The 20,515-nt window shown below is 37.0% G+C and overlaps 1 protein-coding gene and 1 pseudogene across 9 annotated transcripts in view; one reads left to right on the plus strand and one right to left on the minus strand.

The window, feature by feature from the left end:
• Window positions 1–20,515, plus strand: part of STIM2 (stromal interaction molecule 2) — a 174,974-nt gene that overhangs the window by 17,628 nt on the left and 136,831 nt on the right. The window lies entirely within an intron of this gene.
• Window positions 10,113–10,823, minus strand: LOC100609646 (protein PIMREG-like; annotated as a pseudogene).

Here is a 20,515-nt window from a genome sequence, read left to right on the forward strand (position 1 = left end):
TCTTTCCCATTCTTAAGAGTGTATGACTAGTGCTTTCTTTTATGATTCTATTTGTAAATGTTATGCAAAGCCTAGAACCTAATTTATTAGCATTAGTGTACACTTCAGGAAGTAAAACCGTAGACTGAATTTACAAAATACTGTGGTGTGGTATCATATTGTAGGCAGCGTTAATGGATAGAGATGGAGTAGAGCATCAGTAGTAAGAGAACTAAACCTCACGTGAATTTTGAAAATTGAAAATTTTTGAAAGCATTCTGAGAGAAGAATTGGTCTGTTTGTCTCCTGATTAAAGTTGTGATTTAGCTGTGAGTATTCTCAATAGCTCTGCAAAATGACAGCCAGAATCACTTTTCTCTTTTCTTCTCGAGATTGGCATTTTTAATACTTACCTTTAGAAGCTCCGTAAGAGTTAGCCTTTGACTAATAAAATGTATAAAACATTCTTTTTCACTGCAGCTTGCCTCTCAAGTGTTTTACTTTAGGGATTTAGTGTACTTTAAGAGTAAATTGCCTTTAAATTATCCTGTGTTTATTTGCTCAAATAAACTGTTATTGCTCAAAACTATACAAATCATCCAAATAAACAGACCCATTGTCATAATGAATATAGGTTTATATTTTCTTTTCCTTTTTAAATATTACCTTTTCAGAATTCAGTGTGCAAATGTTTTTGATGAGACAGAACCAATATTCATAACATAATATAGTAAGGGTTTTAAATTACATATACAGCGCTTATATATTTAGGGCACTTACTTTGAAAGTGATTGAAATTTAAAGCAAGTTAGGGATAGGTGACTGAGAGCTTGGTGATTGTATTCTAAAGCAGTGCTTTAATAACTCAAAACAATCCTTTTTTTTTTTCCTTCTTTGTCTAACAGATTTAGAGTTGGTGAATTGATCCCGGTAGGGAGTGACCAATCTCATCCAGATAGGGTCCCTGAGAAATAGCTTATGAAAGGGAAACAAACAAACAAAAAAATGCCGAATAATTGAAACATTACATTATTTCTTATGGAATTGTTTCAGAATTTTTGGAAACAAATTTTAACTGAAAATATTTGCCTCTATCCTTTTAAAGAATGAATTAAAGTAACATTCTTTAGTGCCTATGTGAAGGTTTTATCTTAACTGTAATACCATTTCACTGATTTGGCATGTTATTAGAAATATACATATATAAAAACATGTCTCTTGGAAGTATTAAAATCTCAATTAAGATTTAATATATTCTTAGCTCAACATATAATACCACATATAATACCATTTAGAATGGCCACTTTACCCAGTACTGTTACACACATCTGTGTTGTGGGGCTTTCATTAATTTAGATGGAAATATCTCAAATTAGCATGATTGTCATTGGCAAAATGTGAAACTGAACTTTTAATGAAATCAGTTGTATTCCTTATTTATTTTTATTAGTAGTTGGTTTGCCTGTGGGATATATATGTTGCTTTCAGTAATATTTTACGAATAACTTGCACATGTTAGTGTTTCCATTGTGACCGTAGACTCAAAGTGGATTCACATAGCCTGAGAGACCTTTGTTCCTCTTGTGACGTTGCTCTTTCTGAACTTCCTAAAGCCATCATTTACTGTATTCTCTTTCTCTTTCCCCTTTAGTATCATTACCAGTGCTTTTCTTCACCAGTCTTTGGTCATTGCTGTAGTTGTATTATTGTTGCTAACTACAGGATTAAAGAATCTCTTCATATCCATTTGATCTAGTCGATTCTGAACATTTAAGAATTGATAGTAATCTAATTGGTCTGGAAACATTGCATCCCTTGGTACTCTTAAGAATACATGGCAGAACTGGCCTCTGTTGGGAATCTCATAGCACAGGAAGCATTCAGAGGGCCAGTTAGAAAAGTGGATCCAAGATTTAGCTTCCTTTTATGCAAAAGGAGGACACAGGATGATTTAGCTTGCCAAAGGCTTGCTTTGTGGCTGGATACATGCTAGTATTTTCAGATTAATTTAGGCTCTTTTTGCGTAATGATATCAAGGATTTTTGATAGTGGCCTAATCATTGATGATAATTGTGGTGTGAACACTTTCACAATGATTGTCGGACGTCTGCATTTATGTAATATGATAGTTAATGTATATATTGGCTAAGCTAATACTAAAACTAACTGCTAATAATATGGATAATAAGCCATTTTTTGACATTTACTGGAGTTTGGACTTCACCTTGTTAAGATCTACCTAGGAATTTACTTCTGAATTGATGAGATTTTATTAACTAAATAATTATTAAGTACAAGCAGCATAACACAAAAGAGAAGTGGGAAAGAATTAAAAAAAAGAATAAGATGTAGGTCTGACCATTTTGGACTCAGACTAGGTAATAATAGGCACATTTATTAAACTGTTCCTATGTGTTAGCATTGTGCTAAGTGCTTTTTATATTATACATCACTGTTTTTGACTCTGAGACTAATCCTGTTAGATAGCTACTGTTTTTTTTTCCTTCTAACTTTTATTTTAGATTCATTTTAGATTCCAACTTTTATTTTAGATTCATATGCAGGTTCATTGCCTGGGTTTATTGCATGATATTGAGATTTTAGTTACCAATGATCTTGTCACCCAGGTACTGAGCATAGTACTCAATAGTTTTTCAACCCTTACCCCTCCTCTTACCTCCCCCACAAGTAGTCCTCAGTTTCTATTGTTGCTGTCTTTATCTTCATATAGTAGATTAGGAAACATGCTGGATGATCTTAAGTAACTTGCCCAAGCTCACATCTAGTAGGTAGCAGAGTTAGAGGTTGACCAGGGTTTCTCTGGTTCCAAAGCTTGGATTCTTAGCTGATATGTTGTATGCATCCTTATACAAACAATATGCGATGGATTGTGATTAGCACCACAAGGGACTGCAAAGTGTAGGAGAAAGGAAGAGGCTGTTAGAGAGTATTATGTGGAGGAGGGCAGGATTTGAGCTGGACCTTGATGTATAGGTAGGACTTCTTGTGGAGATAAGTGAAAAGGCTTTCTGGGAGGAGGCATATGCAAGAATAGGGGGTAAATACTTTTCTTTAGAGTTAAGTATAAGGTATATGTAGAGTAGTGGGGAATGCAAGAAGGAAGAAGATTGGGGCCAAATTATCAAGAGCTTTACAGTTCCCTAGTGTATTCAGTATGTATCAAAATGTCAGCACATTTAAAACTGGGGTACTCGGCTGTATACTGGCAAGAATGAGACATCCAGGACAAATATGATACCTTTTCTTGGCATATCCATTTTATTAGATTATTTGAGAGATATAAAACTATTTGAAGGTTTCTAAATATGCACGTTAGGGAAAATGTACATATATTTTAATTTTTAAGGTAAAAGGCATTTTGAACTTTCAGAGTGTTTTGTTAATAAACTCTTGAAGTTGCAAATCTATATCCTGTCATTAGGAGGTGAGAGGCATTGTGGTTTTTGAAGATGGGGGTGACATGTCCTTTGTGTTTGAGAAAGCTAATTCTGGGTGGATGGCAATGAGGAGATAACAGAGATAAGGATGTCAGGAAACTATTTAGAAGGAGAGGTCTTGAGAATTCTAATTATGGAGTGGCTATGAAAATGTTTAGATGAAATTTTATAAAATCGACTTTATTCTTAGCTTAGGAATCTGGCTGTTTATATGAAGTTTAAGATATAAAAATTACCTTTAGCATTAAGCATACAGAATTTATAGAATGATTTAAATTAGTATAAGCCTTTGAAAAATCCAAGAAGAAACACACTATTTGTGATAGAGAATCTTCTTTATTTCAAATGTGCCCATTTCTTAATATAAAGATTAGTTTTTAAAAAAATATAATTGGGCTTATGTGATGATTTACAAAGTTGTCGACAGAAAAACAGGTGCAAATGTATTTGCCAGTTGTTTGACAAATAAAACCAAACAACTTTTGACATCCAAAGACAATATATTTGCCATAAAATGCTTATATAAAGCTTTTAGAATTCCATGTATAAAAAGGATAAGTGTTTCCAGATTAAACTAAAGTTATAAGTCAAGAGTCGAAGTCTTCCCCGACCCCTTAGCTGTGAATAACAATATTTCAGACTACTGGCATATTACTTGTTTCAATATTAACTCCTAAATTTCATTGTTGTGTGAATTTCAAGCTTAATCTATAGATGATGATTTCTAAGGCCAAATCTAAAAGGTTTGTTCTGTTCTTTAGCTATCTAGATCTTTATATTAGTATACATTGGATATTCAGTCTTTCTTGACACTGTCTAATTCTACCTTCTGTAACTGTTTTCCTTGACTGGTTTCATTGTTGCTGATTTTAAGGGTGGTTCCCTCTTAAGTCTCTGTTCTCAGCCTCCTGTTCCTCTAGTCTAGCTGAACATTTCCTCCTCAGAGAACTTCATTACTAGGAAAGTTCTAAATTGGGGGTAGGGAACCCCAGGCCAATGAGTGATTTGATTTTTGGCTTTATTTCCTTTGGCCCTTGGTGTGATATAGCACAAGCATCATGGCTGCAGTCCCGAGAGTAATTTCCTTTCTACTAGGCTTTGTCAGCCATATCCTTTAAAGTGAAACAATTTCAGGATTAAGGCTAGGAGCAGTTGCAGAATGTTTAATAATGTTTTCATAAGATAGTGGTAACTCCCCTCCAGTACACACAGGCTGATTGGAGCCACAGAGCCTGGCAAGCGCAGTTTACTTGGACTAACATTCATCTCAGAGCCCAAGTACCTGTATCTGTCCAAGTGTTTCTTTTTGCGTATGGATTTGTTTTTTTGTGTGCTTATGGATCTTGACCTCTGTGTAACTTTTTTCTCTAGTCATTTTCATTTTCTTTACCTCTTTTTGATCTTCCTAAACTTGACATTATACGGAACTGAAACACCTCAAAAACTGTTTTGTTTAATTAAGTGCTGGGATTTTAATTTAAAAAATGCTTGAAATGAATATCTCATTTATGTGATTACAGAATACTAAACAGCCTTATCATAAGCAGCCTCATCAAAACCCCCTAGGGTAGTGAAAGTGATTTGTAGTTTCTTACAATATTCTCAATAAGTAAAAAGGCTTTTTAAACCCTTGTTTGAAGTTTTTGTCTCCTACTCAGCACACTGCAAGTTGCACAGGCCCATGTTTTCTATTACTGTCTTTTTTTTCTTTTTTAAAAAATCTGATGTTGGATAACTAGATAATCTTAATCCCCCTTCTTTATTCCTATTGTCCAGCAGTACATCTCTAACGTTTTCATTAATGACGTGTATGTAATTTTTGCTCTGTTTCCCTGATGCCTTGAACCGTTGTCATGTTTAGCTCTTATTTCTGCTTTGCCACACATATTCAGACTGTATTAATCCTCGCCGTTTCTTTCTTCTGGGTACCACATTAAGAAAGAAAAGCTAAAGTGCAATTATAGGTACCCCTGGCTATTTTTGAATTTGCATTTGTAACTATACCCTCTGATGTTTATTCCGTGTTTGTTTGGGGTCGTACGCTGTAGCTTATGCCTGTAATCCCAGCACTTTTCGAGGCCAAGATGGGCAGATCACTTGAGCCCAGGAGTTCGAGACCAGTCTGGGCAACACGGTGAAATCCCATCTCCTCAAAAAATACAAAAAAATTAGCTGGGTGTGATGATGTGCGCCTGTATTCCTGGCTACTCAGGAGGCTGAAATGGGAGAATCACCTGAGCCTGGGGGAAGTTAAGTCTGCAGCAAGCCCTGATCAGGCCACTGCACTCTGGCCTGGACGGCGGAGTGAGACCCTGTCTCCAAAAAAAAAAAAAAAGGAAGAAAAAAGTTTGTTTGGTTCTAGGTCTGTTACATATGGGTCCTAAAAAGAACTATAGAGGGTTAAAGTGAGAAAGCCAGTCGTTGGTGAATATGTCTGTGTGTGCATAGCGTTTTAAACATTATTTAGTGACTGTTTTGTGCCAGCTATGGTATGAGTAACTGGAAATATAAAGATGCTGAATTTGACTATTTAAAAACATTTATGTATTTATTTATTTTTAGAGATGTAGTCTCACTCTGTTGCCCAGGCTGGAGTGCAGTGACATGATCATAGCTCACTGCAGCCTCAAACTCCTGGACTCAATCAATCTTCCCGCCTTAGCCTCCCAGCCTGTGAGGCACCACAGATGGCTAATTAAAAAAAACTTTTTAAAATGTAAACCTGAAAATTGCCTGAGAGTGGATTGCATAATCTAAAAATACGAAAATATGTATAAATATTTTGTTTCTTAAAAGGCCACTACTGTGGTAGCTTATCTAGTATCCTTGCTACATTTACTGAAAATATCTGTTAGAGATATCTGCACTGCTATGTTCTTTTCAGCATTTTTCACAATAGCCAAGATATGGAAACAACCTAAACGTTCATCAATGAATGCATAAAGAAAATGTGATACATACGCACTTGCACCATGAAATATTATTCAGCATTAAAAAAGAAGAAAATCCTGCCATTTGCGGCAACATGGATGAACGTGGAGGACATTATGCTAAGTGAAATAACGCAGCCATAGAAAGACAAATACTGCATGGAATCTGAAAATAACAAACTTACAGAGTAGAATGGTGGTTACCAGGGGCTAGGGAAAGGAGTAAATGGAGAGATGTTGAAACTTCAAGTACAAAGATTCAGTTATGCAACATAAATAAGTTCAGAGATCTAATGTACAACAGTATGACTGTAGTTAATAGTATCATATACTGTACTTGACATTTGTGAAGAGGGTAGACCTTAAGAGTTCTTAACATACCAAAAAAAAAAAAAAAAAGGTAAGGATGTGATGTGATGGATTATGTGAATTAGCTTCATTGTGGTGAATATTTCATAATGTATGCATATATCAAATCAAATTGTATACCTTAAATATATCTACTTTTTGTCATTATGCCTTACTGAAGTTATAACAAAATATATATTAGAATATTTAATGGAAGTTTTTGTTATACATTTGCAGTATTGAAAAATAAGTCTCCCTTCCCCCTTCTTTGGAACAAAGTATAATTATAAATAACTATAATTTAAAAAAATTTTAACTGAGATATGATAGATGTACATGTTTTCAGGTATCATTCCTTTTTCACTCTTTTGTATACTTTATTAAAAAACAAGCAAGCAAACAAAAAATTTCAGTGAGTCCCATGTGCCAGACACCAGTTGGGTGTTTGGAATTTCAAGATCAGTAAGATATTCACCCTACCTTGTAGTCTACTAGAAGGCATACCCACTTAAAGGGTGATGATAACATTGTGATAAGGGTAAAAGGGCCTAAGGCTACGTGCTGTATTTTACTGAATTACAAAGATGGAGTTACTAATTTCGATGTGGAGATGCAGGTTATTAGTAGGTTATTAGTGAATCCTTTTTTTTTTTTTTTAAATATCCAGAGTAGAAGTATGTGCCGAGAACGTATGAGTTTGTCAGATAGAGAAAGGCATGGTGGAAAACCATAGGTGCGAAGTGAGGAAGCTGGGTGGGGAGTGAGATTATTATAGGCATTGACATTTGAGAGTGCTAAATGTGGTTGTGAATTACCAAATACCCAGGATGACAGAGTCAATGCTGGGCCCGTTCGCAGTGCAGCATCATCCATATTTGCATGTGGGATTTAAATTTTTGCCAGGCATTTTGTATGTTTCATCCAATTTAATCCTTAGAGAATCCCTGTGAGGTTATCTCTATGAGTTAGTACATATAACAGAAATTTAGGATTGCTCTCAAATAGTTCGTACTTTAAAAATCCCCCCTGTGCTAAGGATCTTTATGTTAAAGCATAAGGTATATATGGAGTTGAATCAGGAAATGAGGCTGGAGAAGTAGCAGATACAAACATTGTGATTAATGTTACATTGTAGATCTTTATTGTCCAATGGCCTTATGAGTTTCTCCTTCATTTATTTTTGGTAAATAACAAAATTTTGCTATTAAATATTCTGAAATCTTGGAATACGACTCCTATAAAATATATCTGAGGCCCAATAATTTGTCCTTTTTAAAATTAAACTTTGACTCGATTTGTTCAGTTTGACTCGGCTTTTCAATAAGTGCGTAATTTCTGTTTGTGCTTTGTTTTCATAAATACAAGGATGACGGAATGTAATTTTTAAGAAGCATAGCATCTTATATCTTGAACTTTTATCTGGCCCATAAGTCTGTTTTCACCCCCCCCCCCTTTTTTTTTTTGGTAGAGACAAGAGTCTGAGTATGTTGCCCAGGGCTGATCTCAAATTCCTGGGCTTAGGCAATCCTCCCACCTTGGCCCCGCAAAGTAATTAGATTATGAGTGTGAGCCGCCATGCCTGGCCTGTTTCCACTTTTGTATAGTGTGATGAAGAGCATAGCCTCTAGACTAGGGCAGGATTTCCTGAGTTTGAATCCCAGTCTGACAGTCTGACAGTGGTTTTGTAATTTTGGGTAGATGATTTAGTCTGTTAGTGCCTAAATTTCCTTATCTCTAAAATGGGATGCAAAGAATAAATGAATTACTCTGTGTGTGCTTAGAATAGAGCCTGGCAAGGGTAAGTATTCAGGTATTATTGACTTAACCGTTATTCTTTTTATCTATAGATACAGAGGTAGGATAGTTGTAGAAATGTGCTTTGATTTATTGAGTGTTATTAAGATATTTTATGTTGCATTTTAAAAAAGTATGAACACATAGTTTGAGGCAGTTAGTTGATCTAAATAACCGGACCATGAGTGGTCCGAGATTAGTTAAAACTCTGTAGAAATATGAAGCTAAGTATAGACAGTGACATTGAGAAGCAGCGTGATATTAAAAAAAAATTAGTTGTATCATAAGCCTGAGTCATTTTGTACCTTTATTATTTTATATGATTTAAAGATTTAAAGCATTTTGCAGTTGAAATGTTAGACTTTAAAATCTTTAATTTCTGAGTTTAAAGGTTTACTATAAAAAATTTAGAACATACTGAAAAGTAAATATAGAAAATACATCTACTTCAACAGCTAAAAATAACAAAGATAACATCGAAATTTTGTTTTTTACAATCTTTTATAGATATGTATGCATATTGATATATTTAATAATAGGCTCATAGAGTGATTTTTTAAAAATGTGAAATTACTTAGCAAATATTTGAATGCCAAGTATATTACAAGCATATGATAAGTATTGGGGACACAAAGATGAATGAGATTGAGGTTTTTGTTCTCATGGAGCTTGCATTTCAGTTGGGAAGATAGAAAATACAAATACTATTTTGAGTTGTGAGAAATGCTATTAAGGAACAAAAGAGACATAAAATAGAAAATAATGTGGGGCACTTTTTAATTTAGGTAGGCTAGTTAGAGAAGGCTTCTGAGAAGGTCACATTTAAGGTGGCATCTTGAAGGACAATAAAGAGCCAAGTCTGAAGAATTGGGGAATAGCATTCCACATGGACAAAGACTGTGAGGCAAGAAAGAATTGGAATTATTTGAAGAAATGAAAGAGTATCATTTTGACCCAGCATCTTGAGGGAGGGGGAATGTTGGATGAGATCTGGCTATAGAAAAGGGAAGGGCTGGATGGTACAGAGCCTCATAGACCTTGTTACCTTGTTACCTTGTTTGGGTTTAATTCAGAGGGTAACAGGCCGGGTGTGGTGGCTCACACCTGTAATCCCAACACTTTGGGAGGCCGAGGCGGGCGGATCACCTGAGGTCAGAAGTTGAAGCCCAGCCTGGCCAACATGGTGAAACCCCATCTCTACAAAAATACAACGATTAGCCAGGCATGATGGTGAGTGCCTGTAATCCCAGCTACTTGGGAGGCTGAGGCAGGAAACTCGCTTGAACCCTGGAGGTGGAGGTTGCAGTGAGCTGAGATCATGCCATTGCACTCCACTCCAGCCTGGGCGACAGAGTGAGACTCCGTCTTTTAAAAAAAAAAAAAATTCTTTCCATTCTCATCGCTACTGTGTTAGTTCTGAACTAAATCATTGTGGCTAGATGTGGCCAGAGCAGGGGGGCTCTGGGTCCCTTGTTATTTCCTTGTTAGCAGTGGCCCAGGGTAACTATGACTCCTTTGTCCAGGAAGCTCATGGGGAAGCACAGACATACTGGGTGTGAAGTTTTGGTGATCAGACAGGGCTTGTTTCCTGCAGGGCACTTCCTCAGTCATGAATGAGAGAGACGCTCATGTCACCACTCTCTTCTGCCATAATGGCTTCATCCAGCTCTTGGGACAGCTTGTGGAGATGCTGAATTTCTGCCTCCACAGGCTCTAGGTCACTGTCAGATTCACTGGGAGAGCAGAGGGGCTCTGTCAAGGGGTAAGGGGCTCTACAAGGCAGACTCCCGCCTCAACCGCCATAGTGGGTGGGTACGTGAACCCATCCGGGCAGAGAGGCAGTGATGCTTCTTCTCCCAGGGGTCTGCGGCTGAGTGGACAGGGGCGCCTCCAGACAGCTGGGTGCTCTTCTGGCTCAGGCTGTGAGTCAGGGATCCACTGCTCTTCTGTGCCCCTCTCTTTCTCCTGGCCTTCACCTGAGTCTCCACCAGCCACTTGGTGTCAGGACTCCTGGATTCTCTGGGACTTGGCACCTGAGGCACTCTTAGCTGAGCGAGCTGCAGCTTGGAGGCTCTGCTGCCCTGGCTCTGGGGTTTCCAAGTGTTTGCAGGAGGGGTCTCCCCAGAGATTGAGGTTGACGGCTGTCAGGGGCAGCCTCCTTTGGAACTGTCTGCACAGGGAACCCAGGGCTGCGGCAGGGGTCTCCTGGATGGCTGGCCACAGGCTGCAGCTCCTTGCTGTTCTTGAGCTGCTCCTGGTACTGGAGAGATCTCCGGCGCACAGAGGCCCCTACACCCTGCCGCTGAGAAGCCATCTGCCTGCCCAAGAGTCTTGTCTGACCACTAGGCCCCAGCACCCCCAACGTCTGCCCGACGCCAAGTACTGTAAAGTACTTTTAGGAAGAACTGTGACACATCTTTATTGGTGACTGGTAACTTCTAGTGGACAAATGTTATAGGATCAGCTTTCAGTTCTTCATTTACATAAACCAAGCAGTTATTGTTAATATATTACTCATTTTGCTTAAGTATGAACTCTCCTCTTTTAATGGATAATTTCATATCTTTTCGAGTTTGGGGAAATAAAAGAATGGGATTATTTAAAAGGTTACAATTATATTTGATTTATAGTCTCACAGATTTTAAGAACATTAAAAAAGTGCTGGTTAATATGAAATTGGAAGTAGTAAAATCAGTAAGTATTAGGCATAGACTGTGAAGTTACATTGTGCCACTTAGTTGTGGAGGATATTTATTAAACAAATGTTTGAATGTCTGCTGTGTGCTAGACAGCAGACACTTTTTAGGTACCGGAGAAGTAGGAGAAAACTAAACTAATGAAGGTGCTGCTGTCATAATTTTACTTTTAATGCTGTGGTTATTTGTTGGGCAAATGTAGTTTTGCTACATGCAGTATGTGATCTTAGAATAAAATTGGCAGCTTCTTCGTATTATGATTGCTACGGATTCCAGTACTCACTAGTTTGCAGATTCCTTTAATTGAAGCCGAATGGCATATTGGTTTTATTGATTAATCTTTTAACTCATAGTATCAGTTATATAATTCACAATGATAAATCTCTTTGAGTTTTATACAAAGCATATCCATATTCTTAACTTACTATCAAGTTTAACTTAGTGTAATAGACCTAAAATTAGAACTCAGATCTATTAACTCCTAGTTTTGTGTTATTTTTGCCATATGCTATATAGTATTTTTTATGAGATCTGTTTAAAAATCTTATAGAAATATGCACATATGCCGGTCCTCTGAATGTAACCAAACTTATATATGAATAATCTATGATGAGTTGTTTAAACGTGTTTATAAAATTATCTGGTAACTTTTATAGTGTACTAAAAATTTAGTTTTACATTTTGAGGTCTTTAAGTTTGTTTTCAAGCAGGTGGCTGGTAGTCATGATAGATTCATCATAAGCCCTAAATATGTTAATAATTAGGATTATTTTTTCTTTATATTCTAGATTAGTAAAGGAGTAGGAAGCCTGTATGTAAATTTATAATGTAAAAACGTGAGAACAGACTCTGTAGGAATGAAAAGATAATAAGTCTTTGTATTTTGTCAGTCTTCAAGATTTCTAGATAAATGGGAGCTGTTTTTAGTTAAATACAAATTCCCAAGCAAGACATGACATATTTATAGACAATTCCTTTCTAATTATTATGGGGATGTTCTTGAAAAATCTTATACTAGCAGAATTTCAAATTGAAAAACAGACCTTTGGGAAAAATAGGCTTTAGAGATACTGTAGCCCCACAAAAGCCCTTACTAATATTTATATTTGCTAAAAGAAAGTACCATAGTAATCATTTGCGTGTTCTGAATTAGTAATTCAGAAAAGTTAGTTTCCATTTATCATCCTTTTATTATTAGGAAGAGTTCAGTATTTCCTTCTGTAGCTTATGAGATGTTTGAAAACCCATTTTCGCTTGTAGTATATAGTATGTACACAAAGGAGCATATTAGTGGCTCAGTATCCAGTCCATGGAAAAGCTAGATGTCTTGTTTTTGTTACTTGGAATTGTTGATTCACATGTCTTGGGGGTCCACACAGTCTCAGACATGTTGACTGATTTGGATGAATCAAATGAAAAAGGTTTGGGGTAAACTTATTTAAGAAGTCTTTAATTTCTCCGCTACTATGGATGAAACCACTTCAGTAACAGGGTATTGGTAAAATTAGAATTCTTCCTGTAGAGCCTTTATATTAAGACATGAAGATGTTAGACAGTCTCTCCTGGCTCTGTTCCCACCACTTAGGTAGGTCTTTGGATCGTAGCACTTCCCACTTTTGAGTCACAGGAATACACTTTTAAGGTCAAGTGGACTTTACCTAGGTTTCCTTTAACTCAGGGTTGCATTTTAAAAGTCTTAAAACTTGCTCTGCCTTGCTTTACTCTTATCAATCTCTAGATCCCTTCTTTTTCCAGTTACTCTAACATAAAAAGTCTCACAATAGTGGAAATGAGAAACCCTAAATAAATTTGTGGGTATTAGAATTTTCACAAAGTGGAATTATCATCTAGAGGATTTATTAAATTTATATATAATAGTTTTTGTAACTCATAACCAAATGCCTTTATTTAATGTACTTGCTGAAAATTGACAGTTTTTTGGCCAAAGCAGTATAGTCAATGTCTTCATTGGATTAGTGGCTTTTGGCAGAAAACTATAGTATGTGTTTAATTATTGGATTATACTTTACAGTTCAGGTTTTTTCTGTCTCTTACTGTCTTTTTTTCTGTTTTAGACCATTTGAGTTTATTTTCATGTGGAGATGGTAAATAGAATGTCATCTTTTTATAGGTGATAGAAAATATTTTTACATTATCTGTTACATATATACTTTCCAATAGTTAGTTATTTCAAGCTGTATTTTTTTGTATTAACCTTTTGCTTTGACTTGCCTGATTTAAGGTAACTATAACTTAACCAATTTTAAGAGGGCTTTCTGACCTCTTTGGATCTTGGTTGTCTTTTGTTAATTTTGGAAAATCTTGGCTATTATCTTTTCAGATAATTCTTTTTTCCTTTGCTTTCTCTATTCTCCCTTTGGGACACCAATTAAGTATATGTTAGACTGTTTGATAATGGTGTTCCTTTATGGTTTCTTTATTTTAAAAAACACCCCTTCCCTTTTTTTTCTGTTTCAGTTTGGATGACTTCTGTTGACCTAAGTTCATGAAGAATCCTGTCAAAGGGATTCTCCATCTTTGATAAATTCTTATTTTTAATTTTAGCATTGCCATTTGACTCTCTTATAGTTTTCGTATCCCTGCTGAAATTTCCTGTCTGTTCTTATGTTGTCCAGATCCTTTAACATATTAATCTTTTCCTTTACCTTTTTTAACATATTTATGAATCATATTATAGCATGTCTGATTAGTTCCAACATCTGGGTAATCTCTGTTTGGTTCTGTTGTTTGCTTTATCTCTTGACGATGGGTTTTTTGTTTTTCCTTCTTTAAATGTGTCATACTTTTTGAATGATAGAAGAACCTGTGTCTAGAAATGCGTATACCTCCTCTGTCACACTGTTGGTATGGTAGGTTGAGTTAGTTTTGTCACTGCTTGGGCTGGGTATGGCTCTGTTGTTACTACCATCACCTTCAGTGCACCACAGACCTAAATTTCTCTGGCGGCGAGTTGCTGTTATTTTGTGCTTTAGGTGGACTGAGTGGTGTTCCTACTTGCTATGGTTTGAAAATTTGTCCTCTCCAAAACTCCTGTTGAAATTTAATTGCCCTTGTGACAGTACTGAGAAATGGGACCTTTAAGAGGTGCTTAGGCCATGAGAGCTCTACCCTCATAGGTGGGATTAATGTTGTTATAAAATATAGGTCAAGCGTGGCTCCCTTTTGTGTCTCTCTCTTTGCCCATCTGCCATGTAGTGATGCAGCAAGAAGGCTGTCACTAGATGCTGGTGTCTTCATCTTGGACTTCCCAGCCTCCAGAACAGTGAGGAAATATAAATGGATTGCTGTGCCTTATAAATTACACTGTCTCAGATATTCTGTTATGGCTGCACAAAGGGACTAAGACACTGCTCTGTTGGCAGCTATCAGCAACATCCTGTTCTATAGTGGATTCTTTTTTATATGTGCTAGGTTTGTGACGGGGGTGGAGAAGTTCTTGGTTTTCCTGGTCTACCCTCAGTCTTAGGTAGGGCTCGTAAGCCTGAGTCTTGAGAGTAGAACCTTTTCGGTCGTCCCTTCTCCCCCTAATCTTTCCCCTCCCATGGCAGCCAAATTTTGCCTTGTGACTGAGGTAGTACTTGGGACAGAGAGTTTTCTGTCCTTCCCCTAGCAGTAGTATACTTCTGATTAGTTTTGGTATGGGATCATGGGTCAGGAGGGTCTCTGTGTCCTTGAAGCATAGTAGGCTTTTACTTCTATCTCTCCCCTAGGAGCAGTGGATCTTTGCCTGGGCCTTGTGGGTGGGAGAGGTAATTACCTGCTTCTCCTAGTCTGTAATTGTCTCTCAGACTCTGACTAATCCTGATTTTTGGTATATCTCTTTTTCCTTTCCTTCCAGGTTTTGTGTTCTGTTCTCTTATTTAGCCACTCACTTGTATTCCCCATCTGTATTAGTTCATTTTCACACTGCTATAAAGATACTACCTGAGACTGGGTAATTTATGAACAAAAGGGGTTTAACTGACTCACATTTCCACCTGGCTTGGGAGGTCTCAGGAAACTTACAATCATGGCAGAAGGCGAAGGGGAAGCAAGGCACATCTTACATGGTGGCAGGAGAGAGAGAGCAAGAGCAAGGAAGTGCCACACTTAAAACTATCGGCTCTCATGAGAACTCCTATCATGAGAACAGCATGGGGGAAACTACCCCTTTGGGCCAGTCACCTCCCATCAGGATCCTCCCCCCACACATGAGGATTACAATTGGGGGTCAGATTTGGGTGGGGACACAGAGCCAAACCTTATCACCATCTAACTTTTGACTTTATTTTAATATTTTCTTGCTGCTTTGTCTCCCCTGTCGTGTGCTCTTTTTGTATTGCATTCAGATTGACTCATCAGCCTGTAAGTAGGCCAGTAAACTTTTCAATTACTTTTGTGACTCAGAAACTTACCTATAATTCTAGTTAATCTACTTGACTATGTAGTTACTTAATTATGTAATCGACATGACAGCATAGATCTTCCATTTTTGTATAGTTTGTACCAAAAATCTCTAACGAGGATTTCATGGTTTCACTTAGTTGATTTCACAATCTAATGGTTGTGAAACTGTTAATCTTTTTTTTTTTTTTACCTGCCTGTGGTGAAGAATGCATAGTTTTGTAGAAGGATTATGGGATTGAGTCAGGTGACCTGGGATATTATACCATTTCTTTTATCTGCTTGTCTATTCAATTACAAAACATTTATTGAATACCTTTTTTATTCTGGGTGGTGAGATATTATTACTATGAATTCTGATAGCTTTACACAGTCATTGTGTTAAGTTTTTCCTAGGTTTACATTTAATTCTCCCAACAACTCTATGAGAGCAGTAGGTATTATTTGTAGTAATTATTTGAGGAAACCGAAGGACTATATAAGTATCATGCCCATTATCTCATAGACAGTAAAGAGAAGCAAGCCTTCCACAAACATTAGTAATATTCCATCTCATGGATACTTCGTAATACATGTAACTATTCCTTGTCATTAGAAACACACTTTAAGTTTTAGCTTTGTAAGTAATGATTCAGCCAGAGTCCTAAGAGGTATACTTGATTGTTCTGGGCCCTCATCGCCCACATTCTGACCTCCTGCCAGTAAATACTATGGGTTCTAGCCACCACATTATGTCTTGAGTTTCTCTGCTTTTTTCTATTTTCATTGCCATCACTCTGGTCTGGGCTACCATTCCCTCTTACTGGGATTCCTGCAGTACCTTCCTATCTTCTTATTATCATTCTTTACCTTCTGCAGTCTAATCTCAGAAGTACACATAAGATAATTTCCGCCCCCCCCCCCCCCGCTTTAGAGGCTTATGTAATTATGATAGAATAGAAACCTTTTATGCTGGCCTGCAAATTGCTGCATGATCTGGCCCCTGTCTACCTTTGTAGCTTCATCTGTTTTTACCATTTCCATCTACCCAGCTTCCTTTCTGCTGCTGAAGTATGTGAAACTCTTTCTCTGTTTCTGGGCCCTGGCACTTGAGGTTTCCCACATCTTGATTGTTCCTTCTCATCTTTTTGCATGTCTGGATGCAGTATATTTTTGGTTTTGTATTTTTTTAGGACTTTTTTTGGTGACTTCCTATAGGAGCAGGCTCTGTCTTTGCTGTCCCTGATAAACATACACAGTATTTTGTTAATTTCCTTTATAATACTTAAAACCAGAAATTACATTTTAATATGCTTATTAACTTGTTATCTGTACTTATCCACAGAAATATAAGCTGTAAAAGGATTGGGCCCTTGTACTCATGTAGTATCTAGATAGTACACAGTGTCTCATAGGTAACTCCATAAAACTTTTTGGATGAATGCCTTGGTTCATACCTTTTGTGCATAAACCTTCATATATATAAATATATATATATATGTAAATATATATATATATACACACACACACACACACACACACACATCTAATTTTCTTTTTCCTGAGGATAGACAGCCAAATTAGAATTAAGCTAGAGGAAATATTTAATGCATTTTAAACCAGATACGGTAACTTAAATGTTTTAGAAGTGATTTTTTTCAAAGATCTTAGAATTCTTAAAATTGGTACTTTGTTATTTTTATTTTATTCTTCTCTTGTATACATAGGTTCTCTTATTTTGAACTTGGAAAATATATGCAAGTGTAGACAAGAGAATAAAACAAATTTTACTCTTCAGAAAGAACCATTTTGGTATTGTTCTTTTTTATATGTATATGTAGTATTATTTTATGTAGTTGTGCTATGTTCTGAATGTATGTGTCTCCTCAAAATTTATATGTTGAAACCTAAACCTCAAGGTGATGGTGGTACTAAGAGTTATAGCGTTTGGGAAGTGATTAGGTCATAAGGACAAAACCCTTATGAATGGGATTAGTGCCCTTATAAAAGAGGCCAGAGGGGGCTGGGCTCAGTGGCTCATGCCCGTAATCCCAGTTCTTTGGGAGGCCTAGGCAGGCAGATCATCTGAGGTCAGGAGTTTGAGACCAGCCTGGCCAATATGGTGACACCCCGTCTTTACTAAAAATACAAAAATTAGCCCGGTGTGGTGGTGCATGTCTGTAGTCCCAGCTACTTGGGAGGCTGAGGCAGAATAATGGCTTGAACTCTGGAGGCAGAGGTTGCAGTGAGCTGAGATTGCACTGCTGCACTCTAGCCTGGGCAACACAGTGAGACTCCATCTCAAAAAAAAAAAAAAGCCACTTTTGCCCTTCCCTTCTGTCATGTAAGGATATAGCAACAAGGTGCCACCTGTAAAGCAAGAGAGCCCTCACCAGACACTGAATCTGCTGGTGCCTTTATCTTGGACTTCCCAGCCTTTAGAACTGTAAGCAAAAAAATTTCTGTTCTTTCTAAATTACCCAGTATAAAGTATTTTGTTATAGCAACCTGAGTGGACTAAGACAAGTTGCAATCCTTTTAGATGGAATTTTGCATCTTTTAAAAATCCAACGTATCCTGAGCTTTTTCTTAACTATTGAATGGAAGATATAAATTATTTCCTCATTGTTAGGTAGATTCTCATTGTTGGATAGTTTTCAGTTTTTCTTTAAAAAATATTGTTGTAGACATTTATTTGCCTAAATCTTTTCTCCACTGTGGATTTTAAGGGCAGCTTCCTAGAAGCATACTATTAAGTTAAAAGATATGAATATTTTAAGGTTTAAAAATTATCTATTTGTATGTATTTACTGACAGATTGCTTTCTGGAAGGATTGTGTTTTTGAGTGCCCAATAGTGTTTTTATTGAAAAATAATCTTTGGTATTTTCAGTGAAATGTCATGTTTTTATTTCTTTGATTATTTAGAGTATGATTGGTTTCCCTTTTCTGTGTTGTTAAATACACTGTCCCTTGTAATTGGGGGTTGAGATTGCTCTGGCAAAAGATGTGTTAAACTAATGAGAAGATGAAGACTGATTCTTTTCTGACATTCTCTTATGGTGATTCTTGTAAAAATGTGATATCATGAAAAGGGTTGAGCTTTCTATTAATAATAAGTTAATTGTGGTTTCATTTTTTCCAGTTTTGTAAAGCTTCAGTTGCTAATTTTTTTTCTCCCAATTGTAATTCTACTCCTGATCTTAGCCAAAAGGCCAAGAAGCAATGCCCCCTTGTAATTCTGGTTTTATCTAGAAACCTAGTTTCTTAAATTTCTTACTTTCTTTCTTTCTTTTTTTTTTTTTGAGACAGGGTCTGGCTCTGTCACCCAGGCTGGAGTGCAGTGGTGCCATTGTAGCTCACTGCAACCTCTGCCTCCCAGGCTCAAGTGATCCTCCTGCCTCAGTCTCCCTAGTAGCTGGAGGTGAATTCAGGCATGTGCCACCATACCCAGCTAATTTTTGTATTTTTTGTAGGGACAGGATCTCCCTATATTGCCCAGGTTGGTCTTGAACTCCCAGGCTCAAGCAGTCCTTCTGCCTTGACCTCCCAAAGTGCTGGTATTACATGAGCCACTGTACCTGGCCCATTAGTCTCTTTTTATGGCTTGAACTGTTATATGTAAATCCAGGTGCTATCTGTGTGTCTTTTCTTGTTTTCTTTTTCTTTTTCTTTTTTTTTAATTGAGATGGAATCTCCCTCTGTCACCCAGGCTGGAGTGCAGTGGCGCGATCTCGGCTCACTGCAACCTCCGCTGCCTGGGTTCAAGTGATTCTCATGCCTCAGCCTCCCGAGTAGCTGGGACTACAGGCATGCGCCACCATACCTGGCTAATTTTTTTTTTTTTTTTTTTTGTATTTTTAGTAGAGACGGGGTTTCACCATATTGGCCAGGCTGGTCTCGAACTCCTGACCTCCGGTGATCCGCCCACCTTGGCCTCCCAAAGTGCTGGGATTACAGGCATGAGCCACTGTACCCGGCTTGTGTGTCTTTTCTGCCATGGGGACTGATGATCAGAGAAGCCTGCCCTGAAGCATGAGAAAGAGGGGAGGGTTGGGAGGGAAACAGTGTGTGAAATAAAGGAATAAACTAGGCTTTATAAATAAACTTGCATGTAAATGGTATATTATTTGCTAACTCAGAATCTCTTTGCCTCAATTTTTCCTTGGGTTAAAAATAAAGAGATAATCACTATCTTTCAAGGTCATGGTAAGGATTAAATTGGAAACATATGTATGCACATATATACCTGTCTTATATTGTATATAATTTGGTGTTCAGTGAATTAGGTATTTTTTTCCCTTGGAAAATAGAGGGATTGGCACAATGTCTTGGAATTACTGTATTATAGAAACACAGGAATGAGGTATATTAGTATATGCTAGGACATTGCCTGAGGTGCTGAAAGTGTATAATAAGTTACATTATGGTGGGCAAAGCAGTTTAACAGATCCATTCTTTGTAACACAATTGCAGTAAAAATAGAATTGTATAATTAAAATAAGATATGAAAAGACTCTTTGAAGGTTAATTTAAAAATGAAAATTTACTGCTGTGTTTATTAATCTCTTTGAAGGAGACTTAATGCTGTATCAAATGTTCCTTTTGTAATTGACAGAAACAAAGCACCATGTACAGTGTTAGAGTGTGTAGCTGTGCTGAGTGAGCCATGTAAATCTGCAAGGTTATGTATTTTGGTATGATGGTGATAGCTTATTTTCATATTATATAGCCATGAAATTGATCCTCAGCATTTATCTTAGTCTTTGAAAAGTTACTGTGAACAGTAGTATTATCAGATTGTTACCTGATTAATACGTCACAAATGGATGAGCCTCTCAGCAAACCAAGGAAGTTATCTCAAATGGGACTGAAATAATGGGATTAGATACCTGAGTTCCTTATATTTCTCTGGAAAAGAAGGTGCT

Source organism: Pan troglodytes, chromosome 3 (genome assembly GCF_028858775.2).
Source record: "Pan troglodytes isolate AG18354 chromosome 3, NHGRI_mPanTro3-v2.0_pri, whole genome shotgun sequence".
In the NCBI taxonomy this organism is placed as follows: Eukaryota; Metazoa; Chordata; class Mammalia; order Primates; family Hominidae; genus Pan; species Pan troglodytes.